Source organism: Lolium rigidum, chromosome 1 (genome assembly GCF_022539505.1).
Source record: "Lolium rigidum isolate FL_2022 chromosome 1, APGP_CSIRO_Lrig_0.1, whole genome shotgun sequence".
Classification (NCBI taxonomy): Eukaryota; Viridiplantae; Streptophyta; class Magnoliopsida; order Poales; family Poaceae; genus Lolium; species Lolium rigidum.
The window spans coordinates 118406203-118428644 of record NC_061508.1 but is presented as its reverse complement, the minus strand read 5'-3'; the positions used below and the strand labels follow the sequence as shown (position 1 = coordinate 118428644).

At 49.9% G+C, this 22442-nt stretch overlaps 1 pseudogene; it reads right to left on the bottom strand.

Moving 5' to 3' along the window:
• Positions 1–10599: 10599 nt before the first annotated feature.
• Positions 10600–21889, bottom strand: LOC124650765 (annotated as a pseudogene).
• Between the last annotated feature and the right edge of the window lie 553 nt (positions 21890–22442).

Sequence of the window (22442 nt, the reverse complement as noted above, 5' to 3'; positions counted from 1 at the left end):
AACCCACCGGCCGGCAGCGACGGGCAACACCGTAGAGCCGGGAACAACTCGGAGGCTGCGGCTGGCCCTGGTCCCTCCGAGCGACGGCCCGCAAAGCCTTCCGCGCACACGTCCGATGCTGATGCAAGGGCGTGCCACCTGACCTATACCCGGTCGGGGAAGGTGTCGGATGATGCCTCGCTTAGTTTCCTGCATGGCATACACGTAAACATTAAATACGAGCCTCGATCGGCTCTCGAGGTTATCTCGTGAATCGGCTCAAAGAGCCGATCCACCCATGATTCGTACCAGGTGTACGAATATATGGTGGTCCTCCTTGATCAAGGTAAAGCTAAAGCGATCTACGACGATTTAGGGCTTTCACCGCATAATCGGATCATCCTACTCACGATTGGGCCTCGCGGCCACGCACGGTGATCGTGAGCCGGTCTTAGACAAGGCCTAAAAACCAACACGAGGTTGATCCCCGGAACATCCTGTCTAGGACTAGCAAACGACACCCTACGCGCCGCTGGATCCTCCAACCCTTTGTAAGGCCTAACTATTGCAGATATTAAACTAATCCTTGAAGAACAAGGAGCAACCGTAACGGATCGGATCTACTAAACGATGATCAAGCGGGGTGCCGCCCCTACACCTAAGATAGGTGTAGGGCGGCTAGATGTATAAGGGTTGCACTACGACAGACATATGATACGAAGAACAATGCTAACCCTAACACATCTAAGATAACTACGTTGCTCGCCATCAAAAAGGCTTCGGTACGAGCAACGCATGAACAACGTAATAAGCTTGTGCTGCCTAGATCGCAAGATGCGATCTAGGCAGCATGGTGCTACCAGGAGAAACCCTCGAGACGAAGGAGTTGGCGATGCGCCGAGATTGATTTGTGTTGAACGTTGGTTGTTGTTTATTTCATAAACCCTAGATACATATTTATAGTCCGGGGGACTTTCTAATTCAGGCGTGCACCTAACCGTGCACGGGTAAAACTCTAACTAACCGACACGTAATCTACTATGTTACAGATACAAGGGCAAACTAGCCCAAACTTTGCATATAAGGCCGATTCACGTATTTCTTCCGTATATAATCTTCAAGCCCATCTTAATCGCGGCCCACCTCTGACTCGGTCAAATTCTGGTGATAACACCTTGCTAGCCTAAACCTTGTATCGAGAGGGAATACTTCTCATGCATCCAAAATCCTTGAGCCAACCACTATGCCATTTGTGTCCACCATACCTACCTACTACATGGTATTTATCCGCCATTCCAAAGTAAAGTGCTTGAGTGCTACCTTTAAAATTCCATCATTCACCTTTGCAATATATAGCTCATGGGACAAATAGCTTAAAAACTATTGTGGTATTGAATATGTACTTATGCACTTTATCTCTTATTAAGTTGCTTGTTGTGCGATAACCATGTTTCACGGACGCCATCAACTATTCTTTGTTGAATATCATGTGAGTTGCTATGCATGTCCGTCTTGTCACGAAGTAAGAGAGATCTACCACCTTAATGGTTGGAGCATGCATATTGTTAGAGAAGAACATTGGGCCGCTAACTAAAGCCATGAATCATGGTGGAAGTTTCAGTTTTGGACATATATCCTCAATCTCATATGAGAATAATAATTGTTGTCACATGCTTATGCATTAAAGAGGAGTCCATTATCTGTTGTCCATGTTGTCCCGGTATGGATGTCTAAGTTGAGAATAATCAAAAGCGAGAAATCCAAAATGCGAGCTTTCTCCTTAGACCTTTGTACAGGCGGCATATTGCACTTGTTATATTACTCTATGTTGACAATTATCCATGAGATATACATGTTATAAGTTGAAAGCAACCGCTGAAACTTAATCTTCCTTTGTGTTGTTTCAATACCTTTACTTTGATTTATTGCTTTATGAGTTAACTCTTATGCAAGACTTATTGATGCTTGTCTTGAAGTACTATTCATGAAAAGTCTTTGCTTTATGATTCACTTGTTTACTCATGTCATTACCATTGTTTTGATCGCTGCATCCACTACATATGTTTACAAATAGTATGATCAAGGTTATGATGGCATGTCACTTCAGAAATTATCTTTGTTATCGTTTTACCTGCTCGGGACGAGCGGAACTAAGCTTGGGGATGCTTGATACGTCTCCGACGTATCGATAATTTCTTATGATCCATGCCATATTATTGATGATACCTACATGTTTTATGCACACTTTATGTCATATTCGTGCATTTTATGGAACTAACCTATTAACAAGATGCCGAAGTGCCAGTTGCTGTTTTCTGCTGTTTTTGGTTTCAGAAATCCTAGTAACGAAATATTCTCGGAATTGGACGAAATCAAGACCCAGGGGGCTATTTTTCCACGAACCTTCCAGAAGACCGAAAGTGATACGAAGTGGGGCGACGAGGCGCCGCCACCATAGGGCCGCGCGGCCAAGGGGGGGCCCGCGCCGCCCTATGGTGTGGGCCCCTCGTCAGCCCTCCGACTCTGCCCTTCCGCCTACTTAAAGCCTCCGTCGCGAAACCCCTGATGGAAAAAACCACGATACGGAAAACCTTCCCGGAGACGCCGCCGCCGCCAATCCCATCTCGGGGATTACGGAGATCTCCTCCGGCACCCTGCCGGAGAGGGGATTCATCTCCTGGAGGACTCTACACCGCCATGGTCGCCTCCGGAGTGATGAGTGAGTAGTTCACCCCTGGACTATGGGTCCATAGCGGTAGCTAGATGGTTGTCTTCTCCTCATTGTGCTTCATTGTTGGATCTTGTAAGCTGCCTAACATGATCAAGATCATCTATCCGTAATACTCTATGTTGTGTTTGTCGGGATCCGATGGATAGAGAATACCATGTTATGTTAATTATCAAGTTATTACATATGTGTTGTTTATGATCTTGCATGCTCTCCGTTATTAGTAGAGGCTCTGGCCAAGTTTTTGCTCTTAACTCCAAGAGGGAGTATTTATGCTCGATAGTGGGTTCATGCCGCATTGACACCTGGGACGAGTGATGAAAGTTCTAAGGTTGTGTTGTGTTGTTGCCACTAGGGATAAAACATTGGCGCTATGTCCGAGGATGTAGTTGTTGATTACATTACGCACCATACTTAATGCAATTGTCTGTTGTTTAGCAACTTAATACCGGAGGGGTTCGGACGATAACCTCGAAGGTCGACTTTTTAGGCATAGATGCGGTTGGATGGCGGTCTATGTACTTTGTCGTAATGCCCAATTAAATCTCACTTGTAATTATCATGACATGTATGTGCATTGTTATGCCCTCTCTATTTGTCAATTGCCCGACTGTAATTTGTTCACCCAACATGCTTTTATCTTATGGGAGAGACACCTCTAGTGAGCTGTGGACCCCGGTCCATTCTTTTAATACTCGAAATACAAATCTGCTGCAATACTTGTTTTTACTTGTTTTCTCTGCAAACAATCATCTTCCACACAATACGGTTAATCCTTTGTTACAGCAAGCCGGTGAGATTGATAACCTCACTGTTTCGTTGGGGCAAAGTACTTTGGTTGTGTTGTGCAGGTTCCACGTTGGCGCCGAAATCTCTGGTGTTGTGCCGCACTACATCCCGCCGCCATCAACCTTCAACGTGCTTCTTGGCTCCTCCTGGTTCGATAAACCTTGGTTTCTTTCTGAGGGAAAACTTGCTGCTGTGCGCATCATACCTTCCTCTTGGGGTTCCCCAACGAACGTGTGAAATACACGCCATCATGGTCACCGATATACGGAGCCACCAAGGTGGAACTTTGTAGAACTGTGTAGTGTGCTTGAGTCAAAGAAATCCCGTCCCTACATATCATTGATTTCCTTCCTAGCGTGCCTTTTCCAATTAGTCTCCCTTCATGTCGCGATTCAGGAACACCAATCGGCTTAAGATCAGGAATAAAGTCAACACATAATTCTATGACCTCCTCTGTTCCATAGCCCTTGGAGATGCTTCCTTCTGGCCTAGCACGGTTATGAACATATTTCTTTAAGACTCCCATGAACCTCTCGAAGGGGAACATATTGTGTAGAAACACAGGACCGAGAATGGAAATCTCATCGACCAGGTGAACAAGGAGATGTGTCATAATATTGAAGAAGGATGGTGGGAACACCAGCTCAAAACTAACGAGATATTGGACCACATCATTCTGCAACCTCGGTAGAATTTATGGATTTATTACCTTCTGAGAAATTGCATTGAGGAATGCACATAGCTTCACAATGGGCAGTCGAACATTTTCCGGTAGAAGCCCCCTCAATGCAATCAGAAGCAACTCTGTCATTATCACGTGACAGTCATGAGACTTCAGGTTCTGGAATGTTTTCTTCTCCATATTTATTATTCCCTTGAGGAGAAGCCACACGGGACCTTGATACTGCTCAGACATTCAAAAAATATTTCCTTCTCTGCTTTTGTAAGAGCGTAGCTGGAGTAATGACGTCCTTTAACTCTCTCATGCAGTTTTTTGGGGTCTTTCCTACGTTGCTTGGTCCTCTCGTGCTTCGGTGTATCTTTTGTCTTCCCGTACACGCCCGAAAGCCTAGCGAGGTTCACGCAAAGATTCTTCGTCACGTGCATCACATCGATTGAAGAGCGGACCTCTAAGACTTCCCAATAGGGTAGATCCCAAAATATAGATTTCTTCTTCCACATGGGCGCGTGTCCGGCATCGTCATTCGGAACAGACCGTCCGCGAGGACCCTTTCCAAATATTACATCTAGATCCTTGACCATACCAAATATATCAACACCATCACGATGGGGAGGCTTCCTCCGGTGATCAGCCTCACCGTTGTAATGCTTGCCTTTCTTTCTTACGGGATGGGTAAGCCTAAGAAATCGACGATGCCCCAGGTACACGACCTTCTTACATTTTTCCAAATAATCACCTTCGAGCTCATGTAAATAGTGCGTGCATGCATTGTATCCCTTGTTTGACTGTCCTAAAATGTTACCAAGAGCAGGCCAGTCATTGATGGTTACCAAAAGCAGCGCTCTTAGGTCAAATTCCTCCTGCTTGTGCTCGTCCCACACACGTACACCTGCTAGGGACCACAGCTGTAGAAGTTCTTAGACTAATGGCTTCAGGTACACATCAATGTCGTTCCCGGGTTGCTTCGGGCCTTGTATGAGCAACGGCATCATAATGAACTTCCGCTTCATGCACAACCAAGGAGGAAGGTTATATATACAAAGAGTCACGGGCCGGAGTGCTATGGCTGCAGCTACTGCTCTCCAAAGGATTCATGCCATACTGTACTTAGATCAAACCTTAAGTTCCTTGCATCCTGGTGCAAAGTTTGGGAACTCTCTATCGATTTTCTCCATTGGGAGCCATCGGCGAGGTGCCTCAACATCACGTCTTTCTTACGGTCTTCTTTGTGCCATTGCAACAACCTAGCATGCTCTTTATTTCCGAACAAGCGTTTCAGCCGTGGTATTATAGGAGCATACCACATAACCTTGGCGGGAACCCTCTTCCTGGGACGCTCGCCCTCAACATCACCGGGGTCATCTTGTACGATCTTATACCGCAATGCGGTGCACACCGGACATGCATCCAAATTCTCGTACTCACCGCGGTAGAGGATGCGAGTCATTAATGCATGCATGTATCTTTTGCACATCTAATCCTAGAGGGCAGACAATCTTCTTCGCTTCGTACGTACTTGGCGGGCAATTCGTTACCCCTTGGAAGCTTCCTCTTAATTATTGTCGACAACTTTCCAAATCCTGAGTCGGTGACACCGTTCTCACGCCTTCCATTGCAACAATTCCGAGTGTGCTTGCCTAGCTTTTTATGGCCATCTTCGCAAGTTGGGTATAACAATTTGTTGTGATCTTCTATCATCTTGAAGGCCAACCTTTCCTTTTCAGTTTCACATTCTCTCCTTGCATCGGCAATGGCCCGACCAAGATCATCATCGAGCGGGCTCATCTCGGTGCCTCTTGATCTTCTACTTCATTGTCTTCATTGCCTTCTGCGGTATCATCGTATTCGGGGAAATTGGGATAACCGTCATCATCCTCTTCCTCTTCGTCATTGTCTTCCATCATAACCCCTCTTTCTCCGTGCTTGGTCCAACAATAGTAACTGGGCATGAAACCGGATCGCAGAAGGTGGCTGTGAATGAGACTCGAGTGAGCGTAATTTACGGTATTCTTGCAGTCCACACATGGACAATACATGAAGCCACCATGTTTGTTTGCCTCCGCCACGGCCATAAAATTGTCCAGGCCCGAAGTGAACTCGTCAAACCGTCGGTCAATGTACATCCATTGCCGATTCATCTGCATGATATAATTAAGCTGATCAAAACCATTACAGAACATCACGATGTATATATACACATGCATTTTATCAATTGCAGATGAAAAGGATAAAGTTGTTAACCTCGATGAAGAAGAAAAATGCAAGTTAAGTGTGGCTTGATTTGTGTAAACTCAAGTGGCAAATCCTCTTAAGCATTTCATCGAACACCTCTTGTGCATGTGAAGAAGAGGAGAGCAATACACCCCTCTTGTGAAGAAAGTGAAAAAATGGCCAAGTGTGGCTCACACTTGGGCAGGGGCAAGGTTATATAGCCAGAGGGGGGGCCTTTGGACCCGGTTTGTAATACAAACCGGGACTAAAGGTTTCCCACGCCTGACACGGCCTGCTGCGCCCTGCCGTGGACCCTTTAGTCCCGGTTTGTATTACAAACCGGGTCCAAAGGCCACTACAGGACAGACGCCAGCGAGTGGGGTCGCCCTGGGCAAAACGAACCGGGACCAATGCCCCCCATTGGTCCCGGTTTGGTTCTGCACTGGGACATTTACTTGGGACCAAAGGCCTCTTCTCCACTAGTGGAACATCATGTTTCGGCACTGTCCCGGCATCCAATTGCATTGGGTAAAACCTGCTGCGAACCTGTGGCCAAAGATTGAGACTGTTGCACCACCCGAGTGACAGATTGTGTTGCCACCGATATGGCATCACCCAAAACCGAAGCTGGCAACCCTTCAGCCCCTCCTTTCTGTGTTGCTGCAGCCAAAGCCGCAACTACACCTTGCATGGCTTCTTTAATCAAATCAGGACTAATACCGGCTAAACTTGCACCACTTTGAACCCCTGCATCACTGTTACCTTCTCCATTGTTACGATACTGATTAAAATTAGAGCGACCACCATTGTACCAATATCGATTGTTGGCATTAAAAGTGTTGTTCCCATAATTTCTAGGTCGATATTGCTGATTAACTCCGTTACTGTGATAATTGTTGTAGTTCATACCTCTGTTGAACTGCCCAAATTCTTCTCTGAACTCCGCGTTGGAGTACTGCCCTTGCCCATGGCCGCGCTCATCTCCAGCCGTGTCGCTGGCCTCTCGAGCCACGAAGTTCCCTTGCCGGCCAGAGATGAAGCCTCCACCGCGACCAGTGTTGAACCCCGAGGGCCCATTGAAACCAGCGCCAGGCCAATGAAACCGGCGCCACGGCCAGTGCCATGGTGTCCGCCGCGGTCACCGCCAGACCCATGGTGTCCACTGCGGTCACTGCGCCGCCTGCCCAGTCCGCTTCCTCAGGCCGGACCAAAACCCCCTCCACCATTACTCATCTCCAAGTCAGCACACTCTCCGCCGCCCGCACGATCACCGCCGCCAGGAACAGCCGAAATCTCTTGTGCCCTCCAAAACCCTAATTTCCGACGCCAAGCACGCCCAACAACATTGTCAGCATGGAAATGAATTTTCTTTGGGATCGTTCGGGTGAGTTAGGCCTTAGCACGGCGATCCTCACGACAGGCAGCATTGAGCGTAGTAGGCCGGCCTGGAGCCCGAGCCAAATTCTTATTGAAAATTGCAACCGAGCCTAGTAGCTCGTTTTTTGAATTCCGGTGATTATGCGGATCAGAACAGGAAACAACCGAGGAATCCGACGACCGAAGCCGTCACCGAACCACCATCCACCCCACAACATCGTGGGCGGCGAGGGGAAACGTGGTAGGTTTGAGAATGGGCAGTCTAAAAGGACAAACCGGAGAAGATCCGCTGGCCGGCGAGGGAGAAAGACTCACAGATGATCGTACCTTGCCTGTTGAGGACGAAAACTCCCGAGCTACCGAACGCTGACGATTCTGCCGATCACGTTGTTTCTCAGCTCACCGGGCTAGTCCAGACAAAGATTCGACCAAGTCTCTGGTGTCATACGGCGAAGGAGATCGGCACAGATAGTCCAACGCCCGCGCCGAGCAACCCTCTTCCGCCTCCGAACTTGAGTTTGAATCTTCAACAGCCAAAGCCCAGAAACGACCAAGCGGAGCCCTCTCCATCGAAGCATACGGCGGTGGAGAAACTTCAGCGGCCGGCAGGCCAGGATCGCCACCGCGGTCGCCCACGCGGACGTCAGACCGCCTAACGGTCATTTTTCCCCTCTCAGACGACGTATGTAGTGTCATAGTGTGCCATATCAGAGACGGATTTTCTCCCGGCATATTCTTTGCATGCCTAAGCCAGAAGGTGGCTGATCCCCTGCAGGGTATCTGAGCCAATGTTTTGCTGATTCCAGTTTGATCCTGGATCGAAGGAAACAAACTGGCTTGGCGCACCCATACAGCCAATTCTAGTGATAGAAATACGCGGGGTGAAGAAAGCGCATTTCGATGTGGCATGCCAGATAGAACCGATGGCTAGGAGTCGTCGGGCAGATCCGAAAAACTTAAAAAGGGGTAAAATCTAGACAAAAAGTTGACTAAATGGAGTAATCGAAACGAGTTGCTGCTAAACAAGATAATTGGTGTGAAAATTATCAAAGTGGGAGGTAAAAATGAATATACAGAAATGAAAATAATTTCTATTTCCTATTTTTGAACGGGAAGAAGCGGATTATAATAATTTGTTCTTATGTCATTCTGTTTTACTTTTTACCTCACATTTTCGCAAGTGAGTCAGCAAAGTAGCCAAAATAGTTTTGGCTCCGGTTAGCAAGGATCTAACTCCAAGAATCAGTCTCTCGGAAGACGAAATCTGAAAAAAGAAAATGAAAATGAGAAGGTGCTATATTAATTAGAACCATTTTTTTTAGATAATACAGTATTATGTTTAGTGTATATGAATTCATGCTTTGACTTTTCGAAAAGCATACAAAACTTACTACAAATAAATAACCACCCTCCCAGCATCGCCGCCACCCCTCCCTCCCTCCACCACCGCCCCTCCGGCCCATCCCCTCTCCTTCCTTCCCACCTTCGACCAGGGTCGTCTCGCGCGAGGCGGCTCCGGGCAACGACCCGAACCCAAGAAGAGGCGGCTCCGGGCAACGACCCGAACCCAAGAAGAGGCGGCACATCTTCCTCCTCCTGGCCGTTGCCACCGTTGGGGTCGGCGGTGGCGGCCGCGTCCGGCTGCCAAAGGCAGGGGCGGTGGTGGCGCGTCCATGGACTCCCCTTCGCACGGAGGTGGGGTCTTCTAGGGCGGCGACGGTGGACGACGGGCTGGCTAGCTAGCTTTCCTAATCTGCAAGATTAGATCTATTTGTTTCTGGTATGGTCCAAGGCCATGGTGGGCAAGGATGAGTGGGTCCCCGTGGAGGGGTTCTTTCGCCTCGACGGCGCCCTGCGATGTACAGTTCAACCTGCCGATGATGACAGTCGGACGGGGGTGGAAGGCAAGAAGGTTGTGTGGGAGCTTCCGCCCGGTGAGATTGCAACGCTCCACCATAGAAACAACAGTCGGACATCGAGCCTTGGCAGCCGACTGTAAGGTCAAAATCGGCGATCGAAGATAACAGAGTGCATGGTGGATAATGTATTCTCAGTTGATTGTGTTTCAAGGTGACGAGGATCAAAGTCACCTCCACGGACGGCAACAACATCTGTCTTGGTGTGCAGGGCCGTAAGAGGGTAAATCTGACGCCTGCATGGACCAAAGCCAAAGAGCAGGCTCAAACATGGAGTTCGATGTGCGCTTGTGCAGGACTCCGTGCTCCTGCACACGGGGCTTTTGCACTAATAGGTTTCATGTTACGCCAATTTGAACTTGCTCGGTATGTTCAATTGCGGCCTTATAATACAATCTCATTCTCTGGTCCAATCGCGGTTTTGTTTATGTATTCCTTATTTATCCACTGGGGCAACCTGGTTGGTTCTTTGCGCCGAGTTTTGGCGTAGCAGCAATATTTCGATTCATCCTTTTCTTCCAAGGATTTCATAATTGGACGTTGAACCCATTTCATATGAGATGATGCAAAGAGATTTCAGATCCAAACTATTGGAGGTTACTTGCGAGTAATACTGGTAGGGGCTAGGGTCCTATCGGGTCTAGGGCGGAGGTTGTAAGGGTGAAAGTGAGGGCGGAGAGGCTGGAGGGCTCGGCGCCGGCGGCTGGGCGCCTCGCGGAGGAAGGAGGCGGCGGCTAGGGTTGGGTGCGGCTGGACGCAGGGGTCTCCCATCTCCCTTCAGGAGACGAGACAGTATGATACTGAATATTTGTCTGATTAATCACGAAGGGGTACAAGTGTTTATATAGGAGGACGGCCTCCTCTAAACCCTAATTTACCTGGGCTAAGCCCCTAATTTACTTGGGCTAAGCCCACAACTAGCCACTAGTGGGCTTCTTGCGTGTATAGGTCAGACCGACCATAACATCTCTCCCCGCCTTCTCAAACAGCTCGTCCTCGAGCCGAACTTCTGGAAACTGCTGGCGGAGATCTTCAAGCTTCTCCCAAGTCGCCCCGTCCTCTGGCATGCCTGTCCAATGAAACAAGACGTGCCAAACACCACGGCGCAGCTGGGCCTTCATCACGCGAGCCACACTCGCCAGGGCAGGCTCGAGACGCCCATCCGAAGTAGGTGGAAGAGCTGGTGGTGCCGAAGGAGGGTCGCCCCGGTAGGCCTTCAGGAGGCCGACGTTGAAGACGTCGTGGAGGCGCGAGCCCGCGGGCAGCTCAAGACGGTAGGCGAGCATGCCGATGCGCTCCAGCACATGGAAGGGACCGGCGTAACGAGGTCCCAACTTGCGCCTGGAGCGCGGGTCCAAGGACTGGGTCGTCCGGTGAAGAAGGCGTAGCCAGACCCAGTCGCCCACCGCAAACTCCGCCTCGCGATGGTGTGCGTCATAGTACCTCCTGGCCAGCTGCTGAGCCTGAAGAAGTCGCTGGCGCGCCTCAGCCAATATCTCGTCGCGGGTACGCAGCAGGTCATCCACCGTCTCAGTACGGGCCGTGCCAGACGCATAGGGAAGCATCGCCGGCGGCGGCCTCCCGTAGACCACCTCAAAGGGAGTAGCGTGCAGCGCGGAGTGGTAGGACGTGTTGTAGCAGTACTCGGCCCACGCCAGCCAGTCCACCCAAGCTCGTGGACGATCCCCGGTGATGCAGCGCAGGTACATGGCGATGATCTTGTTGACGACCTCGGACTGGCCGTCCGTCCGAGGATGAAACGCCGTGCTCATGCGGAGCTTCACGCCCACCAACCCAAAGAGGTCCCTCCAGACGTGACCCGTGAACACAGGATCACGATCACTGACGATGGAGGACGGAAACCCGTGGAGGCGAACGATGCCGTCGAAGAAGGCGCGTGCCACAGATGCCGCCGTATAGGGATGGCCGAGGGCGATGAAGTGCGCGTACTTGGAGAAGCGGTCAACCACCGTGAGGATGACGGACTTGCCGCCAACCTTCGGCAGCACCTCGATGAAGTCCATGGAGATGTCCGCCCACACCTGGGACGGCACGTCCAGCGGCTGCAGCAAGCCCGCCGGATGGAGCGTCTCCGTCTTGTTCCGCTGGCATGTGACACACGCCCGCACCCAGTCTCGCACCAGGGCGCCATCCCCTGGAATGTAAAAATCAGCGCGGAGACGGTGCAGGGTCTTCTGGACGCCCTCGTGACCTGCAGAATGCGCCAAGGACAAGGCCTGGTGGCGCAGGTCTCCATGATCCGGCACGAAGATGCGGCGTCCATGGAGGAGTAGTCCCTCGCCCAGGCGCCACGGCGCGGCCAGCTCGCCGTCGGCCAGGCGCTGGCGCAGAAGCTGCGCATCCGCAGCCGCGGCAGTAGCGCGGCGAACCTCATCGATCAAGGCGAAAGATGGCTGATGTCTACGCACGCTTCTTTTCCTGTAAACAGTGTTGGGCCTCCAAGAGTAGAGGTTTGTAGAACAGCAGCAAGTTTTCCCTTAAGTGGATCACCCAAGGTTTATCGAACTCAGGGAGGAAGAGGTCAAAGATATCCCTCTCAAGCAACCCTGCGATCACAATGCAAGAAGTCTCTTGTGTCCCCAACACACCTAATACACTTGTCAGATGTATAGGTGCACTAGTTCGGCGAAGAGATAGTGAGATGCAAGTAATATGGATGAGTATGAGTGGTAATAGCAATCTGAAATAAATATGGCAGCGAGTAAACATGCAGTGGAACAGTAAACAAACGGTGACCTCCCCCGCAATGGCACCAGAAAATACTTGCTGGCGTGCAGTTGACGTGGGAGATAGGAATCTTTGTGGTGTGACTTTTCTATTCGGAAACAAGGCCTAGGGATCATACTTTCACTAGTGGACACTCTCAACATTGATCACATAATAAAACCACTCTACACTCTCTTGTTGGATGATGAACACCACTAATTGTGTAGGGCTACAAGAGCACCTCAATGCCGGAGTTAACAAGCTCCACAACATTCGATGTTCATGTTTAAATAACCTTAGAGTGCATGATAGACCAACGCAATTATACCGAGTACTAACATAGCATGCACACTGTCACCATCATACTATGAAAGGAGGAATAGATCACATCAATACCATCATAGTAATAGTTAACTCCATAATCTACAAGAGATTACAATCATAAACTACGCCAAGTACTACATGATGCACACACTGTCACCATTACATCATGGAGGAGGAATAAAGTACTTTAATAACATCACTAGAGTAGCACATAGATTAATAGTGATACAAAGCTCATCATATGAATCTCAATCATGTAAGGCAGCTCATGAGATCATTGTATTGAAGTACATGGGAGAGAGATGAACCACATAGCTACCGGTACAGCCCTTAGCCTCGAGGGAGAACTACTCCCTCCTCATGGGAGACAGCAGCGTTGATGAAGATGGCGGTGATGTCGATGGAGATGCCTTCCGGGGGCACTTCCCCGTCCCAGCGGCGTGCCGGAACAGAGACTCCTTTCCCCCAGATCTTGGCTTCGCGATGGCGGCGGCTCTGAAAGGTTTCTCGTACCGTGGCTTTTTCGTATCGAAGATTTAGGTCAGGGGACTTCTTATAGGCGAAGAGTCGGAGTCGGAAGGGCTGCGGTGGCTCCACACAATAGGGGGGCGCGCCCCCCTTGGGCCGCGCCGCCCACAAGTGTGGGCCCCCTGTGGCTCTCCTCTGGTCCCTCTCGGGTGTTTTGGAAGCTTCGTGGAATTATAAGATGCTGGGCGTTGATTTCGTCCAATTCCGAGAATATTTCCTTACTAGGATTTCTGAAACCAAAAACAGCAGAAAACAGGAACTGGCACTTCGGCATCTCGTCAATAGGTTAGTTCCGAAAAACGCATAAAAATGATATAAAGTGTGTATAAAACATGTGTGTATCATCATAAAAGTAGCATGGAACATAAGAAATTATGGATACGTTGGAGACGTATCAGCATCCCCAAGCTTAGTTCCTACTCGTCCTCGAGTAGGTAAACGATAACAAAGATAATTTCTTAAGTGACATGCTATCATAATCTTGATCATACTATTGTAAAGCATATGAGATGAATGCAGCGATTCGAAGCAATGGTAAAGACAATGAATAAACAACTGAATCATATAGCAAAGACTTTTCATGAATAGTACTTTCAAGACAAGCATCAATGAGACTTGCATAAGGGTTAACTCATAAAGCAATAGATTCAAAATAAAGGCATTGAAGCAACACAAAGGAAGATATAAGTTTCAGCGGTTGCTTTCAATTTGTAACATGTATATCTCATGGATAGTTGTCAACATAAAGTAATATGATGAATGCAAATATGCAAGTATGTAAGAATCAATGCACAGTTAACACAAGTGTTTGCTTCTAAGATGGAAGGAATAGGTAAATTGACTCAACATAAAAGTAGAAGAATGGCCCTTCGAAGAGGGAAGCATGGATTGCTATATTTGTGCTAGAGCTTTTATTTTGAAAACATAGAAACAATTTTGTCAACAGTAGTAATAAAGCATATGTATTATGTATAAGATATCCTACAAGTTGCAAGCCTCATGCATAGTATACCAATAGTGCCCGCACCTTGTCCTAATTAGCTCGGATTTACATGGATTATCATCGCAATACATATGTTTTAACCAAGTATCACAAAGGGGTACCTCTATGCCGCACTGTACAAAGGTCTAAGGAGAAAGCTCGCATTGGATTTCTCGCTTTTGATTATTCTCAACTTAGACATCCATACCGGGACAACATAGACAACAGATAATGGACTCCTCTTTAATGCATAAGCATTCAACAACAGATAATATTCTCATAAGAGATTGAGGATTGTTGTCCAAAACTGAAACTTCCACCATGCTTCATGGCTTTAGTTAGCGGCCCAATGTTCTTCTCTAACAATATGGATACTCAAACCATTCAACTCATGATAAATCACCCTTACTTCAGACAAGACGAACATGCATAGCAACTCACATGATATTCAACAAAGGATAGTTGATGGCGTCCCCAGAAACATGGTTATCGCTCAACAAGCAACTTAATAAGATATAAGATACATAAGTACATATTCAATACCACAATAGTTTTTAGGCTATTTGTCCCATGAGCTATATATTGTAAAGACAAAGGATAGAATTTTAAAGGTAGCACTCAAGCAATTTACTTTGGAATGGCAGATAAATACCATGTAGTAGGTAGGTATGGTGGACACAAATGGCATAGTTTTTGGCTCAAGGATTTGGATGCACGAGAAGTATTCCCTCTCAATACAAGGCTTAGGCTAGCAAGGTTATTTGAAACAAACACAAGTATGAACCGGGTACAGCAAAACTCACATAAGAACATATTGCAAGCATTATAAGACTCTACACTGTCTTCCTTGTTGTTCAAACCCTTACTAGAAAATATCTAGACCTTAGAGAGACCAATCATGCAAACCAAATTTTAGCAAGCTTTATGTATTTCTTCACTAATAGGTGCAAAGTATATGATGCAAGAGCTTAAACATGATCTATATGAGCACAACAATTGCCAAGTATCAAATTATTCAAGACATCATACCAATTACCACATGTAGCATTTTCTGTTTCCAACCATATAACAATTAACGAAGCAGTTTCATCCTTCGCCATGAACATTAAAAGCTAAGAACACATGTGTTCATATGAACCAGCGGAGCGTGTCTCTCTCCCACACAATGAATGCTAGGATCCAACTTTATTCAAACAAAACAAAAACAAAAACTTACAGACGCTCCAAGTAACGCACATAAGATGTGATGGAATAAAAATATAGTTTCACTAGAGGAACCTGATAATGTTGTCGATGAAGAAGGGGATGCCTTGGGAATCCCCAAGCTTAGATGCTTGAGTCTTCTTGAAATATGCAGGGATGAACCACCGGGGCATCCCCAAGCTTAGAGATTTCACTCTCTTTGATCATATTGTATCATCCTCCTCTCTTGATCCTTGAAAACTTCCTCCACACCAAACTCAAAACAACTCATTAGAGGGTTAGTGCATAATCAAAATTCACATGTTCATAGGTGACATAATCATTCTTAACACTTCTGGACATTGCACAAAGCTACTGAAAGTTAATGGAATAAAGAAATCCATCAAACATAGCAAAACGAGGCAATGCGAAATAAAAGGCAGAATCTGTCAAAACAGAACAGTCCGTAAAGACGAATTTTTTAGGTGCACCAGACTTGCTCAAATGAAAATGCTCAAATTGAATGAAAGTTGCGTACATATCTGGGGATTACTCACGTAAATTGGCAGATGTTTCTGAGTTACCTACAGAGACTACTGCTCAAATTCGTGACAGCAAGAAATCTGTTTCTGCGCAGTAATCCAAATCTAGTATGAACCTTACTATCAAATACTTTACTTGGCACAACAATGCAATAAAATAAAGATAAGGAGAGGTTTCTATAGTAGTAACAACTTCCAAGACTCAAATATAAAATAAAAGTGCAGAAGTAAAATAAAAACATGGATTATCTCCCAAGAAGTGCTTTCTTTATAGCCATTAAGATGAGCTCAACAATTTTAATGATGCACTCGCAAGAAATAAGAGTTGAAGCAAAAGAGAGCATCAAAAAGAAAATTAGAAACACTTTTAAGCCTAACCCACTTCCTATGAAAAGGAATCTTGTAAATAAACAAATTCATGAAGCATAATGCAACAAGCATAGAAAGACTAGACAAGCGCAACTTCAAGATTTTCAGCAAAAAGAGAGTTGTTTTAGTAACATGAAAATTTCTACAACCAAATTTTCCTCTCTCATAAAGATTTTCAGTAGCATCATGAACAAACTCAACAATATAACTATCACATGAAGCATTCTTATCATGAGTCTAATGCATAAAATTATTACTCTCCACATAAGCATAATCAATTTTATTAGTAATAGTGGGAGCAAATTCAACAAAGTAGCTATCATTATTATTCTCATCAAGTGTAGGAGGCGTAGTATAATCATAATTAAATTTACTCTCCATAGTGGGTGGCACCAAATGACTACTATCATTATAATCATCATAAATGGGAGGCAAAGTATCATCAAAGAAAATTTTCTCCTCCATGCTTGGGGGACTAAAAATATCATGCTCATCAAAACCAGCTTCCCCAAGCTTAGAATTTTCCATATCATTAGCAACAATGGTGTTCAAAGCGTTCATACTAATATGTTCCATAGGTTTTTAAATTTTCGCATCAAACCATCCATGTCTTAACTCAGGAAATAGATTAAAAAGCTCCATGTTGCTTTCCATTATGCCTAACTAGTGAAATAAAAACAAGAAACAAAACGATGCAATTGCAGGATCTAAAGGAAATAGCTTCGAGCACTCACAACGGCACCAGAAAATAACTTACTTACCTGGGACCGGAGTGTGAATGCCTTTTACCTTTCCTCCCCGGCAACGGCGCCAGAAAATAGCTTGATGTCTACGCACACTTCTTTTCCTCGTAGACGGTGTTGGGCCTCCAAGAGCGAGAGGTTTGTAGAACAGCAGCAAGTTTTCCCTTAAGTGGATCACCCAAGGTTTATCGAACTCGGGGAGGAAGAGGTCAAAGATATCCCTCTCAAGCAACCCTGCGATCACAATGCAAGAAGTCTCTTGTGTCCCCAACACACCTAATACACTTGTCAGATGTATAGGTGCACTAGTTCGGCGAAGAGATAGTGAGATGCAAGTAATATGGATGAGTATGAGTGGTAATAGCAATCTGAAATAAATATGGTAGCGAGTAAACATGCAGTGGAACAGTAAACAAACGGTGACCTCCCCCGCAATGGCACCAGAAAATACTTGCTGGCGTGCAGTTGACGTGGGAGATAGGAATCTTTGTGGTGTGACTTTTCTATTCGGAAACAAGGCCTAGGGATCATACTTTCACTAGTGGACACTCTCAACATTGATCACATAATAAAACCACTCTACACTCTCTTGTTGGATGATGAACACCACTAATTGTGTAGGGCTACAAGAGCACCTCAATGCCGGAGTTAACAAGCTCCACAACATTCGATGTTCATGTTTAAATAACCTTAGAGTGCATGATAGACCGACGCAATTATACCGAGTACTAACATAGCATGCACACTTGTCACCATCATACTATGAAAGGAGGAATAGATCACATCAATACCATCATAGTAATAGTTAACTCCATAATCTACAAGAGATTACGAGTCATAAACTACGCCAAGTACTACATGATGCACACACTTGTCACCATTACATCATGGAGGAGGAATAGAGTACTTTAATAACATCACTAGAGTAGCACATAGATTAATAGTGATACAAAGCTCATCATATGAATCTCAATCATGTAAGGCAGCTCATGAGATCATTGTATTGAAGTACATGGGAGAGAGATGAACCACATAGCTACCGGTACAGCCCTTAGCCTCGAGGGATAACTACTCCCTCCTCATGGGAGACAGCTGCGGCGATGAAGATGGCGGTGATGTCGATGGAGATGCCTTCCGGGGGCACTTCCCCGTCCCGGCGGCGTGCCGGAACAGAGACTCCTATCCCCCAGATCTTGGCTTCGCGATGGCGGCGGCTCTGGAAGGTTTCTCGTACCGTGGCTTTTTCGTATCAAAGATTTAGGTTAGGGGGCTTCTTATAGGCGAAGAGTCGGAGTCGGAAGGGCTGCGGTGGCTCCACACAATAGGGGGGCGTGTCCCCCCCTTGGGCCGCGCCGCCCACACGTGTGGGCCCCCTGTGGCTCTCCTCTGGTCCCTCTCGGGTGTTCTGGAAGTTTCGTGGAATTATAAGATACTGGGCGTTGATTTCGTCCAATTCCGAGAATATTTCCTCACTAGGATTTCTGAAACCAAAAACAGCGAGAAAACGAGAAGCGGCACTTCGGCATCTCGTCAATAGGTTAGTTCCGGAAAATGTATAAAAACGATATAAAGTGTGTATAAAACATGTGTGTATCATCATAAAAGTAGCATGGAACATAAGAAATTATGGATACATTGGAGACGTATCAATGGCCCGGAGTGGATGCAGAGGGCTGCACCGACCGTGGGCGCGTCCGCAGTGTCGTCAATGTCTCGGCGGGACAGGGCGTCGGCGACTGTGTTGAGCCGGCCAGGGCGGTACTCGACGGTGAAGTCGAAGCCGAAGAGCTTGCTGATCCACTGGTGCTGCGGCACGGTGGAGAGGCGCTGATCCAGCAAGAACTTCAGGCTGTAGTGGTCCGTGCGCACACGAAATGTACGGCCCCAAAGATACGCCCGCCAGTGACGCACCGCCTAGACCAGCCCGATCAGCTCGCGCTCATATGCGGCGAGCTTGTGGTGGCGCGCGGCGAAGGGGCGACTGAAGAAAGCGAGTGGACCCTCGCCCTGGTGAAGGACGGTGCCGAAGCCAATGCCGGAGGCTTTGCAGTCCACCACCAACGGCTCGTCGAAGTCCGGCATCTAAAGAACGGGACCCGTCGTGAGTGCCCGCTGCAGGGCGGCGAAGGCCGTGGCCGCCTCCTCGTCCTAGGAGAAAGCGTCACGGCGAAGCAGGCGCGTGAGAGGCGCGGCGATGAGGCCGAGGTCCTGGATGTACCGCCGGTAGTATCCTGCGAGGCCCAAAAATCCGCGAAGAGCTCGCGGCGACTGGGGCGTCGGCCAGGCGGCGACGGCGGCGACCTTGTCCGCGTCCATCGCGACACCGTCGGCGGAGATGACGTGGCCCAAGTACGCGACGGAGGTCGTGCCAAACGAGCACTTTGAGCGCTTGAGATGAAGACGATGCGCTCGAAGCTCGTTGAAGATGATGGCCACGTGTTGCAAGTGCTCCGCCCAGGATGCGCTGTAGATCAAAATATCATCAAAGAAAACAAGCACAAAGCAGCGTAAGTAGGGGCTGAGCATGTCATTCATCAGGGCCTGGAAAGTCGCCGGTGCGTTGGAGAGGCCGAACGGCATCACCAAAAACTCGTAGTGGCCATGGTGAGTGCGGAACGCCGTCTTGGCGATGTCGTCCGGTGCATGCGCACTGATGATAGCCCGAGCGCAAGTCGAGCTTGGTGAAGAAGCGCGCGCCATGCAGCTCGTCCAGGAGCTAATCCACGACGGGGATGGGGAACTTGTCCTTGGACGTGACGTTGTTGAGGGCGCGGAAGTCGATGCAGAAGCGCCACGTGCCATCGGCCTTGCGCACAAGGAGCACGGGGGCGCAGAACGGCGATGTCGAGATCCGAATGATGCCCTGTGCTAGCATGACCGCCACCTGGCGCTCGAGCTCGTCCTTCGCGCGGCGGGGGTACCGGTACGACCGCACAGCTACAGGTGCCGTGTTCGGCAGCAGGTGGATGCGGTGGTCACAGGGTCGCGAGGGAGGGAGGCCCTGCGGCTCGTCGAAGAGGTCGTCGTGCTGCTGCAGTAAGTCGGCCAGAAGCGGGTGCGCCTCGTCCAGCGCGGCGGCCATCAGGTGGAGCTGCGGGGATGTGCCAGTGCTGCCCACGCCCGTCCAGTGAACACGACGGCCGCCCTCGCGCCAGAAGATGAGGGACAACACGTCGAGGTCCCACAGGATGGGGCCTAAGGTGCTCAGGAAGTCGAGGCCGAGGATGAAGTCGTAGCAGCCCAAGTCGATGCCGACGCAGTCGATGGAGAACGGCTCGTCGCCTACGAGCACGGGAACCTGTCGCGCCACGCCCTGGCACGTAAGACGGTCCCCGTTGGCGACGGTGACGCTGTACTTCTCTGATCTCGCCGGCTGGAGATCGAGGCGGCGCATGGAGGTGTTGGACAGGAAGTTGTGCGTGGAGCCCGTGTCCACCAGCGCAGTGAGACGCTCCCCATTGATCGTCACCGGCAGCAGCATCGTCTTTGCCGTCTTGATGCCCGCCATAGCATGAAGAGAGACGACGAAGGCGGACGCGTCGACCGGCGCGTAGGTCGTGACACCGGCCTCAGTGACGGTGGCGGCCGCGAGCTCGGCGGTGAGGGCCTCAACATCGGCGTCATCGACGGTCTCCAGGTAGAAGAGGCGGGCGCACGTGTGGCCCGGCGCGTACTTCTCGTCGCAGTTGAAGCACAGCCCCTGGCGGCGCCGCTCAAGCTGCTCCGCAGCCGTCAGCCGCTTGAAGGGACAGGTCGGCGCAGGAGGGCCTGCAGGCGCAGCGGCCGGCGCGGGGCGCGGCGGGGCGGTGGCCGTCGGGGCGGGTCGGGGCGCGGGACGAGCGCTGCCACGTTGCGCGTAGACCTGCTGCATGGCGAGGGCGCGCTGCTCGTAGGCCCGTGCATAGTACATGGCCGTCTGCAGGTCCGCCGGCTCGCGCATCTCGACGTCGACGCGGATGTAGTCGGGGAGGCCGCCGACGAAGAGATCGGCGCGCTGCCGCGCCGAGACGCCCGGGGCATGGCACGCGAGCGCCTGAAAGCGGTCGGCGACGTCCTGGACCATGGTGGTGAAGGCGAGGCGTCCCAGCTCAGCGAGGCGGCTACCGCGGAGGGTCGGCCCAAACCGCTGGAGGCACAGGTCGCGGAAACGCTCCCAGGGCGGCATCCCGCCCTCGTCCTGTTCGAGGGCGTAGTACCAAGTCTGCGCGGCGCCCCGTAGGTGATTGGAGGTGATCCACGTGCGATCGGCGTTGAGCGTCCGCTGCCCCCGAAAGAACTGCTCACACTGGTTCAGCCAGTTCAGGGGGTCGGTGGCGCCGTCGTAGGTGGCGAACTCCAGCTTGGTGAAGCGGGGCGGCTGCTGTGCCCGAGGCGGGACCTCGGGGGCGCCCTCCTGGCGGCCCGGGTTGAAGGAAGTGCTCGCGGCGAAGGGGGCCGCAAACCCGCCAGGACCGCCAAAGGTGTGGGCGGGCTGCTGAACTGTCGTCCGCGCCGCAGTCTGAGTGTAGACGGGCGACGCGTCGGTCCATGTGGGAATCGGCGAGGGCGATGGCGGCCACCATGCGGGGCGGCCCTTGCTGGCGGCGGAGGCGGGCGGTGTCGGGGTGGCGGACGGAACCGGAACGGCGGCCTGTGGGGGCGGCGGGTGCTGGCCGGCTTTGATCTCCGCGAGCTCGAAGCGAATGGCGCGGAGACTGTCGGCGAGGTCCGCCAAAGTAGCGGGCAGGAGGTCGAGACCCGTGGGCGCGGCGGCGGCCTGGTCTCCGTTGGTGGCGGTGGCGGCCCCCTGCAGCGTGTGGGCGCCTGTCATGGCGGCGGAGGTGGCGGGGGTGGTGTTGGTGGTGGCGGCGGACGTGGCGGCGATGGGGTCGACGGGGGGGGGGGGCTGTTGGAGCTCATGAGACCTAGGCAATCTGATACCAAAGTGGTAGGGGTTAGGGTCCTACCGGGTCTAGGGCGGAGGTTGTAAGGGTGGAAGTGAGGGCGGAGAGGCTGGAGGGCTCGGCGCCGTCGCGGAGGAAGGAGGCGGCGGTTAGGGTTGGGTGCGGCTAGGCGCAGGGGTCTCCCGTCTCCCTTCAGGAGACGAGACAGTATGATACTGAATATTTGTCTGATTAATCACGAAAGGGTACAAGTGTTTATATAGGAGGACGGCCTCCTCTAAACCCTAATTTACCTGGGCTAAGCCCCTAATTTACATGGGCTAAGCCCACAACTAGCCACTAGTGGGCTTCTTGCGTGTATAGGTCAGACCGACCATAACAAATACTTTGTGCTACCGTCTAATGGTACTGGTATTCAGAACTTGCGCATAGCCCCGGCACTAAAGCGTCCGCCGATTCGCATGCAAAGACAGTTATTTT